This window comes from Abramis brama (assembly GCF_963993115.1).
Source record: "Abramis brama genome assembly, chromosome: 2".
Classification (NCBI taxonomy): domain Eukaryota; kingdom Metazoa; phylum Chordata; class Actinopteri; order Cypriniformes; family Leuciscidae; genus Abramis; species Abramis brama.
In genome coordinates this window covers 52,605,967-52,626,240 of record NC_139964.1, presented here as the reverse complement: position 1 = coordinate 52,626,240, position 20,274 = coordinate 52,605,967, and the positions used below count along the sequence as shown (strand labels likewise).

The window sequence follows — 20,274 nt, the reverse complement described above, 5'->3', positions numbered from 1 at the left end:
TAGTAGTTAAAGAAAACAAAATAAACCTGGCACATACAAATTTATCAAAATTAAACCCTGAACTGACCTAAGCATACATTAATCTAGTTCTGACACACTATTCAGATATTTCTGATAAAAACAAGCTACTGTATCTCAAACATAAGATCATACATAGCACCCCAAATGTATCAGCATTGTGAACAATATAAAGACCTGCAATTTAGACATGTATACAATATCCATACAGAAAATCTAACAAAAACAATTAAAGGTCCAATTGATATTGGTAACAAGAATACTCTCTGTAAAAAACCTTTCAGACAAAGATGATTCTCTACAGTCAGATTTTATCAGCCAATGGCGTTTAACATCAATGACAAAACCTACAGTAGGTTGATGCATCTTGAGTATATGCACAATTATATGCTCAAGATTATGCATCTTTAATATAAGCACAATCATGTACAATTGTACAATTAGTCATTTAATACCATCTGCGTCATTAGCGAGTGGGACATGTCCTGACCACTTTTTGCTGATTTTGAAGTTGAATTTGTACCCACCACATTTTGAAAGCCATTAAAAAAATAGAATGTGGAAGGCTTACAACGCAATGAAAAAGCAATTCGTCATTTTTAATAAATAATTAATATGTAATGCAAAATACTTTTGCACTGACCAGACAGGCCTGATCTCTAAACATTGTCACACACATACTGTATAGTGATTTCTAAAAAATAAACGGCTTAAGTATGTACACAGCACCTGCACACTCTGGACTGTGTGTACACACTCTGTGTGATTGAAGAGAAAAAGAAGACTATCCATTTACACATTTAGATTAAATAATATATGCCATATATAAAATACATGTCAGAGTTACGCACACAAATTGCATGAAATCATTATCCAGAAGTTAAAAATGATATGAATTTAAGGTATAAATATAATATAATAGATGTGCAGCTTTTGGAATATTTTTCCCATGACATGCTACATTTTAATATTTTAATAGGGAGGGAAGGAGGATTGCTTGGCTGTGAAAATTTGAATTGCTTTAAATTATGTTATATATTGCAGAAAACACAGTTGGTTGCTGTTGGTTTCATTAAATGTGCTAGTATTAAAAAAAAACACATACAAAAAAAACAACACACAAATAGCAGTGAACTGATGCTGAACTCTGATGATGCCCTAGCATAAATTATGTTTATACTTCTGACTACCTTTTCAGCGCAGTTCTGTTTGCCATGACAACGTCACATACTCACTGCTGCTCTGTTGTCCTATAGTAAAGGAGCTTGAATATTATATTTGGAGTTCCAATAATTTTAGGTTTCATCATGAATATTTAAAGGAGATGTATAAATACCCAGCACCACCATAACACACCACTTTTTAAGATGAAATTACGCCAATAAAATCAAATTTGTATTATTTTTTAATGGAATATTACATTATTCATTAGAAATGATTGTGCACATCATCATTTTTATATTTTTTGTAATTCATGTTCCCCCATAATCTTTAATCAAAATAACTATCCCTCTCTCTTGCGGCAACATCTCTTCTCTTCTCTTTGCCTTGTTTATTGGTGTGAGGGTGGGACAACCTGTCACTCACATGAGATCACAGCAATAGCAAACCACAACAATCCAATGATCCAATCAATTCCCGAAGGACAAAATCAAGTCCCATCCTATTTTTTTTCTTGTTTGAGAAGCAGTTTCACTCAGATATACATCACAAGTCACTTCAAGTGAACACTATCGCAACTTTAAATACTATTTATCTGAATATTATAGGTAGTGTTTATGGTTCTCAATTTTAGAGGTGCTCTGAAGGGGAAAACATATGATCATATATATACACCGATGAGCCAAAACATTATGACCACCTGTCAAATATGCTGTTGGTCCTCTGCGTGCTGCCAAAACAGCACAGACCTGCTGAGGCATGGACTCTACAAGACCCGTGTATATTATATATATAGGTCACTTATGCCCTATATGCCCTATTTTGCATTTGTAATTCCATGTGTATATGTACAGTACTGTATGTGTGCTCATCAAACTATGAAACATATTCATAAACTGTGCTGCAACTTGTGCTCACACCGAGTGATCTGCAGATAATCCGCATGCAGTCAGAAAGCTAAATATGAGACTTTGATCAGCAGTCACACAGAACAGTAGAGAGAGCCTGCTGCTCCTGCTGCTGTGTCTGAGCTGGCAATGCCACACATCAGGGCTTATGGGATATGCCTGTGTGTGAACGGGGCCGCACACATATGTGCACTGGGGATTCATTTGTGTGTCAATTGCTCTAGCTGTTTAAACGTCTTGTCAGTACAGTAGGGAATTTCAGTATAGCAATTTGTATGCCATATTCATACTGGGAATCGTGAACAGAAAACAATGTTTTTCCAGCATATTCTTCCAGTTTAATCAAAGTTAATATACTAAAGGATAAGTAATAAATACAAATATTTCAAACAAACAAATGTCTCTTCTACACTCTAAAAAAATTGGTTCTTCACTCATAGTAACATTTCTATTTAGAACCGTATCATCCTGAACCATTTTTTGCTAAAATTAGTTTAGAGTTCTTAATTCCTGCCTTTTTTAAAATCCTTTCAAAGACTCTTATTATTGATTTTCTGGAGCTCAAACAGCCAACTAAACAGACTGTAAACACTCTCAATGTACTTGATATCCTTCTTAAAATATAATGAATATTAGTGCTCCTGTATTGTAAAATGTTACCTGTTTTTTTTTTAACAGAACATGTGACAAGCTCTGTTCAGATGAGGATTCTTCTCTCCTCTTCTCCACTAACAAGTAGAGATATTAAAGTTATGATTTATATTGTTCGAGTTTTCAATTATTATTTGGGTTTATGCATAAACATGCCCAGTCACAAAAAAAATTAAAGCTATCCCATGACCTTTATCCCCTTTTCCTTTTCCCCTCACATACTGTCTATTCACAATGGCTACTTAGGACTTAATTAAACTTCATTGCTTTTACCTAAACAAATAGAAAAGACACACTGGGTGTCACTGTCACTGTCATCTGTTAGTCGCCGTCTGCACTACATGTCCCATCATCCTCTCCGGCTCACACCTGCACTCACTCCACCATTACCCGCACCTGCCAGCGATCATCGTTATCACCTTGTCTTCATTGTTCATCAGTGTATTTAAGTTCCTCTCTGTTCTATGTTCACGGTCGGTTATTGTTTGTGTTTGATGTAGGGATGGGGCCGATCCGATCCAGTATCGGTATCGGGACCCGATACCAGCGTAATTCACGTATCGGATTTTCCCGATCCAACCTGCGGAGATATCCGATATCCATGAGTCATGTCTGCGCTTTAATGTTGTCTGCTGAAATGACTCTAAAAGTCATTCCCGCCGGCGAGTCTGCTAGCTGGCAGCAAACTGCGGAATGGATTTCCTGAATGGAGGCGCGGCTCAATGAGACACAGAGTTATGAGAGAAATCCGTTCCGCAGTTTGCGGCTAGCCACATGTCCGCTTTGTGTAAATACTTCACACTGGAAACGCCGCAGAGCAAGACAGCTAACGTTAAATGCAATGTTTGCAAAGCCATGATTCAGAGCTCTTTAAAGCTCCCTCGCGTCGTACAACACAGCGAACGCAATCAAACATTTTAAAAAGCACCACGTTACTGTGCGTTCACACCAAACGCGAATAGCGCGTAAAATTCGCGTCTAGTTGGACGCTTGATGCTGATGTTGATCGAGCATTCATCGAGAGAGTTACTGCATCGGAGCGAGGATCACCCTTCAGATAGTGTGTGTGTGTGTGTGTAAGCTGTTTACACTTGCACTTTTCTTATATTTCAAGACTCTAGTATTTGACATTTTGCGAATGTAATAAATATTGACATTACAATCAATTTGAAACCCTTAAAGTTGCATATTTGTTTTCAGAATGGGATTTTTCCTGTTAACAGTATTTCCTGTTTTTTTACTTCCTTTTCTGACCTTATAATTTACCTCAAGTTGCCTTTTGGGACATACATAGCCTACATACATATCATACTTGCATGTTGAGAGAAGTTTATTTCAGCATCATATAAAATAAACAATAATGATAACAAAAATATTAAAGCAAACACAGCTCTGGTATCGGAATAGTATCGGTATCGGCCGATATCTAAATTCAGGTATCGGGATCGGATCGGAAGTGAAAAAATGTGGATCGGTGCATCCCTAGATGCATACTGTTTCGTATGTTGGCTAGTAATCGTGTTTGGAATAAATCCTCTTATTATTTGTATCTTCATTGTCTTCATCATCCTTTGGGAACCAAGCGTTGAATTGGGAGTCTGGGATATACAGTGAGGAAAATAAGTATTTGAACACCCTGCTATTTTGCAAGTTCTCCCACTTAGAAATCATGGAGGGGTCTGAAATTGTCATCGTAGGTGCATGTCCACTGTGAGAGACATAATCAAAAAAAAAAATCCAGAAATCACAATGTATGATTTTTTAACTATTTATTTGTATGATACAGCTGCAAATAAGTATTTGAACACCTGAGAAAATCAATGTTAATATTTGGTACAGTAGCCTTTGTTTGCAATTACAGAGGTCAAACGTTTCCTGTAGTTTTTCACCAGGTTTGCACACACTGCAGGAGGGATTTTGGCCCACTCCTCCACACAGATCTTCTCTAGATCAGTCAGGTTTCTGGGCTGTCGCTGAGAAACACAGAGTTTGAGCTCCCTCCAAAGATTCTCTATTGGGTTTAGGTCTGGAGACTGGCTAGGCCACGCCAGAACCTTGATATGCTTCTTACAGAGCCACTCCTTGGTTATCCTGGCTGTGTGCTTCGGGTCATTGTCATGTTGGAAGACCCAGCCTCGACCCATCTTCAATGCTCTAACTGAGGGAAGGAGGTTGTTCCCCAAAATCTCGCAATACATGGCCCCGGTCATCCTCTCCTTAATACAGTGCAGTCGCCCTGTCCCATGTGTAGAAAAACACCCCCAAAGTATGATGCTACCACCCCCATGCTTCACAGTAGGGATGGTGTTCTTGGGATGGTACTCATCATTCTTCTTCCTCCAAACACGTTTAGTGGAATTATGACCAAAAAGTTCTATTTTGGTCTCATCTGACCACATGACTTTCTCCCATGACTCCTCTGGATCATCCAAATGGTCATTGGCAAACTTAAGACGGGCCTTGACATGTGCTGGTTTAAGCAGGGGAACCTTCCGTGCCATGCATGATTTCAAACCATATCGTCTTAGTGTATTACCAACAGTAACCTTGGAAACGGTGGTCCCAGCTCTTTTCAGGTCATTGACCAGCTCCTCCCGTGTAGTTCTGGGCTGATTTCTCACCTTTCTTAGGATCATTGAGACCCCACGAGGTGAGATCTTGCATGGAGCCCCAGTCCGAGGGAGATTGACAGTCATGTTTAGCTTCTTCCATTTTCTAATGATTGCTCCAACAGTGGACCTTTTTTCACCAAGCTGCTTGGCAATTTCCCCGTAGCCCTTTCCAGCCTTGTGGAGGTGTACAATTTTGTCTCTAGTGTCTTTGGACAGCTCTTTGGTCTTGGCCATGTTAGTAGTTGGATTCTTACTGATTGTATGGGGTGGACAGGTGTCTTTATGCAGCTAACGACCTCAAACAGATGCATCTAATTTAGGATAATAAATGGAGTGGAGGTGGACATTTTAAAGGCAGACTAACAGGTCTTTGAGGGTCAGAATTCTAGCTGATAGACAGGTGTTCAAATACTTATTTGCAGCTGTATCATACAAATAAATAGTTAAAAAATCATATATTGTGATTTCTGTATTTTTTTTTTTAGATTATGTCTCTCACAGTGGACATGCACCTACAATGACAATTTCAGACCCCTCCATGATTTCCAAGTGGGAGAACTTGCAAAATAGCAGGGTGTTCAAATACTTATTTTCCTCACTGTATATATATATATATATATATATATATATATATATATATATATATATATCTGCAGAGAGAACATCTGTCAACATCTGGCCGTCTGATCGAGGAATACGTGCAAGATTTCCTGGAGGTTTCAAACCAGGTCAACTGGACAGATGACGTCCTAGCGAAAGTTTTTGGGCTTGGACTGGACGATCCTCTGCACAAGCCAACTTCAGCCGTAAGACCAGAACCATTCGCTCAATACCTGGATCGTGTGTTGTTGTTGAGTGGATCAGCCTTCACCATGGGTGAGGCTGAAGATAACATCTCCACTCAACAACCATCTCCAGCCATCTTCCGAGCCTGAGTTCCTTCACATCATGTCTGCTGAGCCTGAGTTCCTTCACGTCATGTCTACCGAGCCTGAGCTTCTTCACGTCATGTCTACCGAGCCTGAGTTTCTTCACGTCATCTCTACCGAGCCTGAGTTTCTTCACGTCATGTCTACCAAGCTTCAGACAGACAGATGTTTGTCAGACAGATGTTGCCAGAAGCTTTCAACCACTAGACTTTTGCGATTGACTGATCAAATAGCACCTTTAAATTCATCTTTATTTCATGAGATTTTCCTTCATGATAGAAATCATTTTCAAGCTGATTTTAGTCAGCCAGTTCTCTAGTAGCATGGGCACCCACCGGCAGAAACATATATCGTCGCCTATGATTAAAGATATATGATATTAGCCTATTATAGATCAGTATTTATGTCATGTTTAAAATCGACAATCTCCTTCCACTGTCACGACTTGTGTATCATTAAGAATTCAGAGTTTCCCACTTGTAAATACAACTTTGCTTGGTCATTCATGTGCTTGGAACTCGCAATTACTCTACTTTAAGGGCACAAAACTTCTTCCCCTGGTCAAATAGTATGTCATCAGTAACGTCATTACTACTACCAGGTGGTGGCTCTGATAGGCTATTTTTCACACAGAATCATACCCCAGACCCAGAGTGAATATGTCTTGCGTTTGCGAGTTCCAGAACGTCTGTGCATTAATGGCTCTGGGTATTTTTAACTATGGGGTACATTTTCTATTATTACTGGATACATGATTGAGATTATGTAACGTATGTTCTGTTTAGGTTTATCGCCTAGTATCATCAGTGTTTATGGCTGTGTTTGCTACTTCTCCTTTGTGTGGATTTAATAAAGACTTTACTTGTAGCTCATCTTCTTCATTGTGCGCTTGTATACAGCCATCCCGTGACTTACCAGCGTTGCGTCTCCTCCCCGAAAACTGGAATTTGTTGGGGTATTTGAGATGGAGGCTCCATAAAGGTGGTCTCTCCATCACGGCCTGTTAGCTCGAGGCAGCCACCGTGTTCGTCCCGGAACCAGAGCCCCGGAGTCTACGGAGTCCATCCCATAGCCAGGAGCGGATCTGTGCCTTATAAATCTATGGATGACGGATCCAGTTCTCACCCGAGTTTCCACCCTCGAATATTCACCTTCTTTGCTGGTCCCATCCTCCTCTGATGTTCCCTACTGATTTCCTAGTCCTATCTCCTCCGCTGGTAATGGCCAGTCCCCTGGATCCGTCGGCTCGGATGGGTTTTGTCCAGCTCCTCAGCTCTGCTAGCGCCATGTGGCTCTTCAGCTCCACCTCAAGCTTCCCGTCCACTAGCTCAGTGTGAGGTCACCTCGGGCCTCCAGGACCATATCTCCACCCCGGCCTGACGGCTCTGCCCTGGCTCTGCGTTCCCTCAGCTCCACCGTAGCCTGTCAGCCCTAGGACTCCTCCAAGCTCCTTCGTTCCTTCAGCTCAACATCTGTCAGTTGTCGCTCTGCCTCCACCATGGACTTCCAGGTCTCCGGCTGCGCCTTGACCCTCCACCCCCTCGGCTTCACTGGGTGTCTCCTTTCATCCAGCTTCCCTGTCGCACCACACCTATTTGCAATGCAGTGGAAAACAAGCTTACCTCTTTTCAGCTATTTCCAGGCAAATAAATTACAAAAATAACATCATAAAACACAACACTTGGATCTCCATGTATATATAGAGTAGCTGATATGTTATTTTGATAGCAAAAGTGCAGCTGGTCTGCCGTGTTTCAAGCCAAGTAAAACTAAAACTATTGCAACATTTTTCTTTGTAATTACTAAAATGGTGCTTGTTACCCCCTTGTCTCATATAGTTACAGGGTAAGTGTAACATCTGCAGGCTGTAATTTAAAGTTACCCTATTGATACCCTGATAGTAACATGGTAAGTAAAATAAATAAAGTTCCACGGCTCTAGCGTATTATTTCTGTGACTGCCCAAAGCACGTGAATATAAGGCACGTGATTGGTTGTCGGTTGCTAAGCATCTAGTTGTAACATTCTAACACCGCATCATTTCACACAGTACAAACATAACCCCGGGTAAAAAGTGGTGCTAACCCCGCATCTAAATTACAAGTGTGAAACGCTCCTTTACCCGGGGTTAAAAGTGGTGTTTAGATCGACGATAACCCAGGGTTAAGCGCAGTGTGAAAAGCCCTCAGGTGTAAAACCTTGGCCTGGATCATTTCTCTCCTCTGAATTAGGTCCGCCTTCCCCCATTGCCAAATGGGTAGTTGAAAGTCCTCCCCACCCATGCACTGATTCCCAATGATGTCCTTCAACTTCAGTCGGTTCTCTGCTTGTGCCACTGCTGCATCTGTTGCCTACTTGTGTCCTGAACTTGTGATGACGCCTGCACCTCTGATCTTCACCAGAATCTCTGTGCATCATAACAGCCTTGCACTTCATCACTTTGAACTCTTCAACCACTGTCGATAGGGGTAGCTGTAACTGTCCAGATCCAATGTATAGCCCTACTGGCATGAAACTTGGGGGAGATCCGAGCCACCTGCAAAGGTGTTTATTCAATCACCTCTCAATGTCATAGGCACTTCATAAAATGTGAGTAGCCACATAAGTCTTGGTAGTAGACCATGTTGAAAGAGCCTGGCTTTGAACTTACCTGGTAAGCCTGAACACTCTATCTTTCTCAACCATTCTTCCACCTGTCTCTCTGTCCTAAATACACTGCTTCTGTCATTAAGAAAGGGAACATACCACTTTCCTAGGCATTTTACAGGGACTTCATCATTTGATGGTATAACCTCCCCCTGGACTTGAAGTTGGAACTTGCTAGTCATTTTCCCATTTCTGATCACCATAACTTCCTTGGTTCTTGACTTCTTTGGTTTGAAATGAAAGCTTTAGCGTAAGTTCTGCCATGAAGACTCAATTGTTACATCACTTATTACCTTCTCATCTAACCAATCGTGTTCTAGTACTCGTAGTATAAAAGATCGGTACTTACACATGTCTGAGTTTGCAGATGCTGACGCCAACATTCACCTCCATCCTCCCCACCACCACTAGGATGGTCCCTGCCCATACCTCCCAGGGGGTCGGCTGCACCCCTGCCTTCGTCTTCAGGCAGGAAATGAAGATTCCGTTAGCCTCGGATTGCGAGCTACGGACGGGACCTTCGCCAAAGAACTTCATAACACAATACTTGCTGGGCTGTTAATAAATGTATGCTTTGTTATGTCATTTTGCCTCCCGAGTCTTTCTGGTAGAACTTCATTCTTGCCTTTGCTCCTCTGGTCCACTCTTTTCCAGGACAATAGGATGATGCCCTTTGCCCATATCCTACGCAATAGTTTCCATAACCTGCGGAGTAACATCAGAGATCTCTTGTATACTTTATAAGGCATACCACTTGGTCCTGGAGCAGATGCTGATTGGGCTTTCTGTACAATTTCCTGGGTTTATCTCCATTTTGGTTCACTGGTGTCAAACTTTTCCTCAGGGGTTTCAGTTCTGAACCCCTAAAAGTGTCATTATGAATCTGAATCTGAGACCTTTCTAAACTTTCAGGTTACACCGTCGTCTTTGTAGTCCACCGGTCAGATCTTTTATGCAGCGGTGGTCGCAAGCCTTCTGAGCTCTCAACTGCTGTTTTAATTAACAGCATTCCTTTTTGTGTTTGTTTCTCTGACGGCCAGTTGAGGGCGAAGAAAGTAAGTGCTTCACTGGTACAGGCTGCAACATCCCTGTCAGTGTTGCCGCGATCATTCCCCTGTGTGCTCCGGCACTGGTGAAAGTTTTTCATTTCCAGAAAGAGCAACATGGGTGCGTTTGCGTCTTTTTCAAGATGTCATTCCACCCGTGCGTTTCTGGATGCGATCGTTCCCTGTCCCCCTCTGACGGTCACATTAGTTGCATCACATGTTTGGGATTACAGCATGCTGAAGCAGCTTTTGTGGATAGTTCATGTTCTCATTGCGAGATCATAGTGATGGCTCACCGAGAAGACCCCCGAAGGTGTTCGATCACTTCCATGCTTTCTTTCCTGCAAGATGGGTCGGAGCGAGGGCTGTCTCCCTCTGCCCTCAAAATGTATGTTGCCTTTATATTAACGCACATCATGATGCAGTGGATCCAAAAATCGCCAGGTTCCTGAGGGGAGCAAAGAGTCTGCCCCTTGCGCCCCCTCTATACCTTCTTGGGACTTATCTCTGGTTCTACTGCACTCAGAGACCTTCCCTTGAGTCTGCAGGCAGGTGAGTTAAAAATCTAGGGCTGGGACGGTATGGATTTTTTCTTACCGCGGTTGAAAAGCAAGCAATTCCCGCGGTATAGCGGTAAACTGCTTTAAATCAAAAAGCAGTTTTACTAATTTAATTTTCTAAATTAGTTGCTTAAACAAAATGAGCCTACAATAGTAGACATAAGCCCTTTAAATACAAATAAATAGCCATGTTTTATAAAAATGTTCACAAAACTAAATGAATATGTTTAGAAAATATGTAAGATAACGTTAATTAAGTTGTAGCTTACGTTATCATATCCGGGGTTTTTTCTAATGTCACAAGTAGCCTAATAATCTCAAGGTCTACTGCTTAAACGATTCTTTTGTAGTTTGGTGTACTAAAGTGTTGTTCTAAAATAAACATTCACGAGTGTACCTTATTACTTCTTCTCACTGCTGATTCCTGATGGTTTAGAGGACAATTACACCGAGTCGCCCGCTGTTGTTTCAAAGAATAGTATACGGCGAGCGTGTCAAGCATAAATGCCTCGTCCACTTGGGGAGGCGCGCGCGCAGTCAGAGAAGAAGAGATAAAAGCCCACCCACACTGACAATTGGTTGACTTACCGAAACGGGCCAATCAGGATGCTCTCTCTCGCTCCCTCTCCCTCTCTGCCGTGCGCGCGCTACGCGGTTTGGAGTACAGTCTCTGTCTTGCATGCGCGCTCTTGCTTGCTCGCTCTAGATTCTGGGAGATTTTAACTAATTTGCGGGCATCAGGGAGCCGCTATTAATATGCGGGAGACTCCCGGAACTTCAAATTCAAGGTTTTCTAAACAATGTCATTAGACACAATCCATGTCATTAGAATCAATGAATCCATGTAATTAGACACAACTTGCACACATGTGCAGGCCAATGCTTTTCTTTTCTTTTTTTTTCGGTGATGACGGTGACGAGCTCAGACCCGCGGTAGGCGTCATGTGACCGCGGTATTGCGGTAATGCGGTAACCGTCCCAGCCCTATTAAAAATCCTGTTTTTTAAAGAAACAGTTCTCCTGCTTGCTTCCTCTATCAAGAAGGTAGGGGACCTGCATGCATTTTCGGTCGATGAATCGTGCCCGGAATTCGGGCCGGCCAACTCTCACGATATCCTGAGACCCCGGCCTGGATATGTGCCCAAGGTTCCTACCTCTCCCTTAAAACGGGACCAGGTGGTGAGCCTGCAAGCGCTGCCCCGGAGGAGGCAGACCCAGCCCTGGCTTTTCTCTGTTCCTTCCGCTCCTTGCGGTTATAACAGGACAGAATACAAAGCCTCAGGACCTCAGACCAGCTCTTGTCTGTTACAGAGACCAGCAGAAGGGAAGGCTGTTTCCAAGCAGAGGTTGGCCCACTAGATAGTGGTTGCCATCATCTTGGTGTGTTTACCCAAGGTGCACCGTGCCCACCTGGGTAGTGAGCCTCTCCAAAGAGAGAGTGTAGCTCCTTCCTGGGCATTGACACAGGGTGCCTCACTGACAGATGTTTTAAGAGCTGCGGGCTGGGCGACACCAGCACATTCACTAGAAAAATAGCCTATGTGTCAAGCCAGTTGCTTTCTGTGGGCTCCCTTCACATGAAGCCAGTTTAACTGTCAGCCCGGTTCGAAGTGTCGGCTTCTGCGCCATTCCCCTCCTATGGACTGGATACGTGCACCATTCTTGCTACAGTAGAGTTCCTCTTTAGCGGAACCCTGTTGAGTTCCTCCACACCCTTCGGCATCGGACGTGGCGGAGCGTCCGAGGCCAGGCCTAACACTCGTATGCACTGGTGGAACCTGTGCTAGGCTGGGTCCATATGTTGTGATCCCTTGGTACATGTTACCTCCCTACAGGCAGGATGTGGCTTCCGCAGCGTATTCCTTTCCAACGAAAGGGCATGCTTTCCCAGTGTTATCCAAGTCTGACTGAGTGGGTCTTGCGGAACAGCAGTGACTTCCCTGGCCTATGCCCTGTCCCATCTCCACCTCAATAATGCAGGGGGATCAGGAGGCTTTTGTCTAGGCACTGGAAGGTGGCAGCACTAGTGGCGTTTTAATTGGGATCCCAATCAATCGTAACGTCAACTATGTCAAATGTGAGTGACTGAAAGGGAACGTCTCGGTTACGTATGTAACCCTCGTTCCCTGAAGGAGGGAACGGAGACGTAGTCCCGTCACCACTATTGCTGGACCACCACTGACTCAAGGCTCCGCTCGGCTCCTCAGCGAAAAACAAGTGGTGCGTGCATCCACTTCCGTATTTATACCCGCGCTGCGGGGCGGAGCGTGGATGTAAAGCTTGCACGCCAAAGTGTGCATTGGCTCGTTTTTATCAGTACTCGAAGATGACAAGCGTGATTCCTAAGCATGATCCCAATCAGTCGTAACGTCGACTATGTCTCCATTCCCTCCTTCAGGGAACAAGGGTTACATACGTAACCGAGACGTTTCCCTTTTCAGGCACAAAATGTATGGGAGGAGAGTATTTAAATGAATCACGCAAGGTGATTTACTAAGGTTTGCGCTCGTCAATGTACTTGGTGTTTGCGCCATTATTTACCGCCCAAAAAAAGCATGTCTTAAACCAGACACTACCTGGTAGATTGCGTTGGTCATTATGGAAATGATCTGACTGCGTCTGTGTTCTTTAACTTGCGCGTCGTCAGTAGATCACGCGCAGACCTTTCCATTCCCACCAGCGCTGTTTTGGAATTGCGCTCTCATGCTAATTTGCCCTGTTTAGTAAATCTGCCCCTATGAGTCTTGATTTCTTTTATCAGATTCAATATCTCTCTCTCCCTCCTGTTGGGCCATTTTCCAGGTGATCCACTGATCCCCTTTTCTCCTCTGTGCCAAAGCATTCTCTGGCCATGCTGAAGATGATTGTTGACATACTATCAATTTTTCTTCTCAGGTGTTCCTACTAATACTGCCTCTAGAACTCTATCAAGGTCCTGGTCTAGCTGGTTCCATCATGTCTTATTATTAGCTGGGGGCCATTTCACTCTCTCTCTTGCAGGTTGGGTGTTTAGGTTAGCATCAGGAAAGTCCCTCCTGTGGCCTCAGGGTGAGACAGATGCTGAGAGGTCTCCTGTGTATTCTATACAAATAAATGAATCATGTTTCAATGAATCATTAATTTATCTGATTCGTTCAACCCACTGCTTCATTCAGGAATGAAACTCAACTACTGTGTTGCTCGGAGACTCATTCCAGCTTTGGCTTAGTTTGAAACTTTTCATTGGTGGAGGGAAATTAGACAAAGTAATTGGCAATGCTGTGTTTACAATGTAAGTTATTCAATCCTAACTTGTTTATTGAACTGAAAAGCAATACCAGCACAAATGCTCCTATTGTACCCAGAACACCAACTTGCTTGAGTGATTTTGATTAAATGTAGTTATTTTTGCTGGAAATCTAATGATTTTTTTAATAACCATGTGGTACTGCCTATTTTAAGATAATTCAGATACTTTAAAAATACAAATGACAATATCTTCTGACTCTTCTTTTTTTTCCCGAACTTGATGGATGCTAACAAAAACACACGATTATTAATAACAAATTAACTGTGTTGTAAATCAATCACATCAATTGAATTAGTATATACTGTATTAATGCGCCAAGTTGCAACATTACTCGACAACCAAGGACATGTACTTGTGTCACACCTCTTAAAAGCAAGTGATATCATGTTTTTCACCCGCTACTTTCTTATCCTCTCACTTTTGAAAAGATTGATGGCCTCATTCATCTTCTGACATGCAATCCTCTTTAACCTTCAAAAACATGCTGTAATGATCAGGTTATCCTTGCAGGCACATACACATTAATGACTTTAAAAGAGACGTTTTCTCTGCAGAGCAACAAATCATCACGTCATATACACATTCCTCGTTCAAAAGTCGACTGTATTCTCCTGATTAACTAACCTCTTTAAATAAACCCCTGCTTTTCTTGACCCCCCCACCCCCTCTTTTTGTTCCTCAAGGTGATTGCAGATTGTTGGATTGAAGGACTGTCAGTAAAGGAGAGAAAATGCTCAGTCACTCGTTTTTCATCCTGTCTTCAGCAATAAATCCTCCACACCCCCTTCTGGACGCGCTGATGTGAATATCTTTAATATAGCACACACACACATACAACACACACACCATTATCATGCTGCCTTCAACATGCTGGTGGTTGTGTGAAAGAGATAGTAGAAGTTACAGAGAGATCATTTTATAAATGCTGAGCAAATTATATGTGTGCCACATACAGTGTCAGCAGAAATTGTTATTTTCATGTGTCACATATATACATATAGTTTACAGAAAGATTTACCGAATTCTTTCTGCTTTTCAAAGAATTTTGAGATTAATTATTATTTTATTCTACTGAGAGCTAAAGTTCCATGTTTCTCTAGCTTTATACATATAAGAGCAATTTAGTAGCGGGTAGGAAAAATATATAATGTAAATTATTAGGGGTGTAACAATATATCGTGTCACAATATATCGCAATACAAAAATGCAACAATATGTATCGTGGATAGTGACAATATGTATCGCTGATAGTTCACCCAAAATAAAAATTACCCTGTGAGAAAAAATTTATGTTTTCAGAGTCAGTACTACATTAAACTACAATATATTATGTTGAATATAATGTATAATAATGGGGGAATATTAGTGGGTCCTGATAATGCTTATGTTATAAGTCTTATGTTACCAGTAAAAAGTGGCCTACATTATTTTAAATATATCTAGCCAGTGACAGAGTGCAAGCATATTCGTCTAAAATAATTCTGTATTTTCAGGTTCAGAATCATGAATATATTTATTCTGGTGTCACCATTGTCCAAGCCTATTCATTTACACCCACAATGTTATATCAGATTTAGCATTTAATCAAAAGTACATTTTTTCTTAACCTTTTATTATATGTCTTGGAGTATCGCAATAATATCGTATCGTGAGTTCAGTATCGTGATATGTATCGAATCGTGAAAATTAGGGTATCGTTACACCCCTATAAATTATGTAAAATGTATTTATAAATTATAAATTTTTCACAGTATAAATTGGAACACATGTATAAATGTTATGTCCATCTCTCACAAGATCATCATATTTAGGGGTTTGTGGCATCAAAAAGTTTATTTAAAAACTTATTTAAAAAACTGAAAAAATTGGGAAAAAACTGGGGAAAAATTCTTCACTGGGAAAAACGTTCTTCTTTTTCACTGGGAAAAATCTTAGAACGACTGGCTCAATGAAACACTATCATTCAAAAGTTTGGGGTCTGTAAGATTTTTGAAAGTCTCTTATGCTTAACAAGGCTGCATTTATTCGTTAAATTGTTTTCTATTTTAATATATTTAAACATTTTATTTATTCCTGTAATGGCAAAGCTGAATTTTCAGCATCATTACTCCAGTCTCCAGTGTCACATGATCCTTCAGAAATCATTATAATGTGCTGATTTGGTGACCTGGAAACATTTCTTATTATTATCAATATTGAAATAGTTATGCTGAAACAAGTTGTGCCAACATTTTTGTGAAAAGTTGTTACAATTCTTTTCAGGATTCTTTGATGAAAGTTCAAAACAACAGCATTTATTCAAAATATAAATCTTTAGTAACATTATGTTGTTATTTTTGATCAAATAAATGCATCCTTGCTGATTTAAAGTATTCATTTATTAAAAAAGAAAAGAAAAAAGAAGTAATGCGGAGTCAGCCAGTCATTATTGTAATGACTGGCTGACTGTACATTATTCCATTTATAACACAGCTATTTAACAAATAAATAAATAACAAATGCCCATAAATATTGATCTGAGTTGAATCTGTTCTATGTGACAAGAAATTATTGATAAGGATGATAGGAGAGGCATGAAACAAGCATGTAAAAAATCAGTTGCCTGGTAAAACAGACAAATAAGTTAACATTAAACAAAATAATGCTGCGATTAACCAACCAGAATCAAGGAATCCATAGAGCTGTGTTACAATTGTTGGTGCGTCACAGTAAAGTGTTGTTGTTGTATATAGGGTGATAGGATGTCATATCTGGCGGCAAGCTTGAGGCATTGTATGATCAGTGTTAACATTAATGTTATTCAATCTAACTACTGAAAAAAAGCTTCTGTGTTCCAGGAACATAAACTCTAACATCATCAAGGAATATGCATAAGCAAATGGGACTATCCGAAAACAAACATGCCGTTGAAAGTGTTTGAACAGAATAACAGTGACTGTTGCACACTGAAGAATAAACAACATGTAACAGCAACAACAATGCTGAAACCTTTCTAGGGCACATATCTGTCAATAGAAGATGGGTCTCCGATGAGTCACTTCAACCACCTCAAGGCTACAAACAAGCGATAACAGAGTGCATGTTACACCATAAATGTGTTTTTCGCTATGGTAGACCATAAACTGTATAAACAATTGGCTCTTCTGGCAGTGTGTTTCTTATCATATGCTTATATATTTCAGAGAAAACCCTGCTCAGTGCCATCTATATATATCTGCATGTGGGTGAATGTGCTTGGGTGACAACTAACAGCAAAGGAAATCCCTTGTGTGTGTTAAATATACAACATTATAGGTCTAAGCATGTTTGAATATAGCATGACTAAATACTAGGCCTATTCATCTTCCCACACCCCTTCTCACGATAAAATGCCTAAGCAATTTCCATAATGTTATGTATGCGTACCCTGGCCTGAAGTATCATTGAGTTTTTGTGTGTGTGATGTGTATATGTGTGGGAAGAGTGTGTGGGAGTGGGCAGGCCGCTCACATGAATCAGCGGCTGTTCAGGCCGCTGAGACAGACTTGTCGCAGTGAAGCTCACATTGTGAAGCATCAGTGTTTGACATCAAAAGGAGCCATGCCCACCAAGAGAAAACTCATTCAGGTTATTGGATTGGGTGAAAAATACACTAAAGAGGCCAAACCAAGTGTCTCCACGGCCAATTCAGATTTGCTCGATTATGTCTTCAGAGAGACAGAGTCAAGCTACGTGTTTGACGTGTAAAATTTTCATTGCATAGATTTCTATTTAGTAATGATGTCTTACAATATGCAATCGTTAAACAAAACAATGTATCTATGCAATATTAATCATTTATCAAAAGCCTGTTTGTTAGATTCCAGAGTAGGGATGAGAGGTCTGCCTAATTTCTGCGAAACGGGTTGTTTCAAAAACGTGGTTAAAAAAATTATTAAATTATTCATTAGCGTGATGACGTGAATACATCATAGCAGGGTTTTTGACATTCTGACGTGACATTTAAATGCTCTAAACGTATTTCTTTTTAAACGTATTGGTGTTTGTTTCAATACGTTGCTTGTTTTCTTTCCCAGTTCAGTCTGTTGCAGCCATGATTCAACTCATAAAAACATAAAGGAATTTATATCAATTTAAATAAAGTTATATAAATATAGCATTTACATTAAACTACTAATAATCTCCAAGATGTTTAATTGTAACATTTCTGCAATGTCCCTTCAGTTGTTTCAATCTAAATGACCTTGGTATCATCAGCTCACTCGTCGGTTCTCGGCTCATTACGAATCTGACATGTTGGATAGAGACAGTTCTTAGTTCAGTGAATCAGTTTTGTTACGTGTGTTCGACTTAAAGCGGCGCTATGTAAACCAATCAGTCTGCGCATCGTCGCTTCAAGTCGAACACACCTATTGACTCGGAAACCGCTTTGGGGTGCGTTTCCCAAAAGCATCGTTAGCCAACTATGTTCGCAAGTTCCGTCGTTATCAGCGTAGTTCAACAAGTCGGTGTTTCCCGAAACGAACATTCGCAAACAGCATTGCAAAGTTGTGTGGTTGGTACGACAGGCTCTCGACCTGTGGTTAGAAGAATAGTTTCTTGTTTTTATTACACGTGGACTTAATAAATCCTTATCTTGAGCCAAATAAGCAAGATGACATTCAGTACAATCAGTATCTTTTATTTAGAAGACATACAAATGTCCTTTACGTCTTTTAGTTTGTCAATAGATTTAAAGCACCATTTTTCAAAAGAGTGCGCATGTGCGAACGTGCTCTACTACATAAGAATGATTGAATCTGGAAATAAAGCAAATAATAAGTAATTTAGATCTCAAACAGATTCATTAAAAGCACTTATTACTCCACCACCTGTGTGACATCATTAACCAATTTGGTTGAACAACCAATTTACGACAAAACGGTTTCGGTGACTAGCTAGTTGATTTATTTAACGATGCATCGTACTATGGTACTGAAGCAGCGAGTTACGTCATTGTACAGGAAACGCACTCCTGACCAATTCAGTTCAATTTATGAATAAGGGTGTGTTCACACTTGGCATGTTTGGTTCTATTAAAATGAACCCTGGTGTGATTGCTCTGTTAGTGTGGTTCATTTGAATAAGTGTGAACACTGCCATCCGAACCCTGGCGAGTACCAAAGAAGCGGACCAGAACCGCTGAAAAGATGGGTCTCGCTGCCATCCGAACCCTGGTGAGCACCAAAAATGTGGACCAGGACCGCTGAAAAGATGGGTCTCACTTCCAAACGAACTCTGGTCCGGTTCGAATGAAATATGAACGCAACATGAACCAAAGGCATGTAAACAAACCAAAAATGGGACATGATGTCACAAGATGCAACCCTAAAAAGGACAGAATGCTGAAGCATACCTGTTTTTTCTTGTCATTGTCGCAATGTTGCCTATCACATTTCGGTACAGGCAGAACCACGTTTCATCGCAGCAGGTCGTTTTTGTGTGCGAGTCTGACAGAGGGTTTTCTTGCCTCTGTTTTGACTCCTTTACACTTTTTATAAGCTCTTCACGAGTTCTCAGCTGGTCAAAATTAAGCGTAGCGTCAGTTCTGGCAGGTCACGTTAGTCAACTCGCATCAGCTGACTCAGTCTCAACTGATCAACATCTACCTATAGGAATACGACGTCTATCATTGTATACATATATAAGCTCGTCAGTATTATCAACAGCTATCGCATTTCTCAGGAGCTAATTACCCTCCTCCATCCCCAGCTCCTCCTTTCATCAGTCAGGATTTGGCATTCTGATTCCCCTTGAATCAGAATAAATTCTCGAAATATGTTGTACTTTAAAATCTTAAATTAATGATATCTGCAATACATTCATGTTGGTTCTGTTCTGTTAACCCTAAGGGGGGTTATTGCTGCTCTCCCTGCTCTTGTCCATGCTAGGCTGCATGGATGCACAGGGAGTTCTTGCCCAGAACAGAATCATACCGCCAATCATAACTGTATGCTAATTGTCAATCGTATTTGACGATAGTGGTCCTGACAGAAATAGCATCATATGCAGGTTACGCACACACAATGAGCACATTTAGACAATCACACAGCATTGTTTTAGATTTTCAGTAAGTTCCGTCGCTAAATATACGTAATAAAAGCAAACAAACAGATTGTGAACATATCCTATGCCTTAAGGTTCGGTATCTTTAGGTTCAATGTTAAATTGGCAATGTGAATACTAAGCGGACCAGGACTAAATGTTGTTGTTTTTTTTGGTCCGGACCAAACAAACCAAGCAAACCAAACTACAAGTGTGAACACACCCTAAATCGTTCAGACTGGATTTGTGAATCCATTGAACAGAACCACTCTATTGAAGAGATCTGACTCTAACCAGTCTGGATGTGATGTAAGACCAACAATTTTAAAGAATCTTCTAACCTATGTGACACAAACTCAAATGCACTAATAATTAATCGCATTTTCGAATTG

At 40.9% G+C, this 20,274-nt stretch overlaps 1 protein-coding gene across 4 annotated transcripts in view; it reads right to left on the bottom strand.

The window, feature by feature from the left end:
- Nucleotides 1-20,274, bottom strand: part of gria2a (glutamate receptor, ionotropic, AMPA 2a) — a 40,417-nt gene that overhangs the window by 18,692 nt on the left and 1,451 nt on the right. The gene's annotated exons all lie outside the window — the stretch shown is intronic.